The 1,894-nt window shown below is 38.3% G+C and overlaps 1 long non-coding RNA gene across 1 annotated transcript; it reads left to right on the forward strand.

The window, feature by feature from the left end:
- Nucleotides 1-398: 398 nt before the first annotated feature.
- Nucleotides 399-1,122, forward strand: LOC127928058 (uncharacterized). Its single transcript, XR_008130165.1, has 3 exons — nucleotides 399-725; nucleotides 851-877; nucleotides 1,006-1,122. It is a non-coding gene; the product is annotated as an uncharacterized LOC127928058 (long non-coding RNA).
- The last annotated feature ends 772 nt before the right edge of the window (nucleotides 1,123-1,894 follow it).

Genomic DNA, 1,894 nt, shown 5'->3' on the forward strand with positions numbered 1-1,894 from the left:
ACCAGCACTGCCAGCATTACGCCTATTCTACTGTATCTTAGTCTATGTCGCTCTGACATTGCTCGCCCAATATTCATATATTCTTAAGTCCGTCCATTTACTTTAGATTTGTGTGTATTGTTGTGAAATGGTTAGATATTACTCTTAGATATTACTGCACCGTTAGAGCTAGAAACACAAGCATTTCGCTACACCCGTAATAACATCTGCCAAACAGGTGTACATTTTATTTTTTGTTTTTTTTGTTTTTTGTTGTTATACTGGAACAAAGTCACCAGAAAAAGTTCCTGAAATCAGTCCAACAGGGGACGGTATTTAGCAGACACTTTTGAGTGTGTACCTACAGTCATGCCTACTACTTAGATTGAGTTGAGCGCCTCCTGCTCTGCGCTACGCTACCGCCAGACGGACACACATTCTTCCATTCAGTCAGTCAGTTGGCTTGTCTGACGCTGAAGTGCAAGTCGACTATCGTCTCCCCTCTCTCGGGATTTGTTTTGAGAGAAAGAGCGTTGTTTCTGTACAGCAAAATAAAACATGTGTGTATATTGGTTATTTTGAATGCGCTTGGAGAAAGTTAAATTATACTATTTTCTTGCAAAAACGCGGACACAATGTGACAATGTTGACCAGCAGACTGGGTTATCCATGACGGATTGGTAAAGAGCTGTTCATTAATCAAGGAAAACGGGACGTAGAAATGGGGAAACTTCAGTCCAAACATGGTAAGATATATCTCTTATAAACATCTTTATATGAGTATTCCATACTGATTGATCATTGATGAATATTTTGTTCACATTGTAACGAATTTCTCATTTGAATGTCCATATTGTGCTGTGATCTAAAGCGGGCAAACGTAGAGAGAACCCCGAAGGTGAGGATAACCCTCTATCATCCTTTAGAAATAACGCATTAAACCTGCTTTTAAACCTTACATTATCTTATTATCTAGACACAAGTTAATATCATTGATATTCATTATAATTCCCCTCCGATCTGTAGGAGACAGTTTTGTTGTGAACGCTTTCCTCCGAAGAGCGATGGGGGAATGTGAGATGTACAGGTCCTCGGATCACAAACTGAACAACATGCAGGTAAGAAACGAAAAACTTGTACTTTTAAATGTTTTCCTATGTGCTTTCTTGGATAAAATGATACAAAAGTAATAATAATTATAAGAATGTGGCTAATGATTATAATGATTTGGATACTGAAAATAATGCTAATAATAATAATAATTTGATAATAGTCTATTATAAATAAAATACATGACTCTTTAACACAGGTTGAGAAGTTTGGATATTAGATGGTCCATAGATGGTCTACAGTTGGGATCAGTTGTGATTAGAAGTTCCTCTAATGCTGCCCCAAGAGGACAAATCAATTAACTCCTTCATGATTCAGACACCATTTTGGGGACTGGCGCTCCATAAAATGCAATTTATTGAAATGAAAGATTTAATGATCAAAATTAAGATTTGTATCCAAAATCTCGAGGTTGTTTTCTAGCATTTATTTTGTATGTTTGCAAGTCATGTTTTTCCACTCCTAGAAACGTGTAGAGATTTGGTAAAGCCTGGCCTAAGAGTTGGTGACTGAAGGGGAAGGTTTGCCCATACTTCATTTAGACAAGGACACAGACTGGGGTGTGGTGTCAGTCTGTCTGGCAGGTCCAGGTTGGCAGAAGGACAGTGTTGTGTCATACCTGTCCCTCTGCCTGTAGATGAAGTGCTCTCTCTACCACACACCAGCAGAACTAAACTCACTGTGATCTGCAGTCATTAAGTAAACATTCAAAGGCCTTTGTAAAGACATGTTGATGTCATGAAGTTGCAGATTTTAGTTGTTGTTGTTTCTGTCATATCTGGTGCTGAGACAGCAGTGTTGTGGT

Source organism: Oncorhynchus keta, unplaced genomic scaffold, assembly GCF_023373465.1.
Source record: "Oncorhynchus keta strain PuntledgeMale-10-30-2019 unplaced genomic scaffold, Oket_V2 Un_scaffold_2042_pilon_pilon, whole genome shotgun sequence".
Classification (NCBI taxonomy): Eukaryota; Metazoa; Chordata; class Actinopteri; order Salmoniformes; family Salmonidae; genus Oncorhynchus; species Oncorhynchus keta.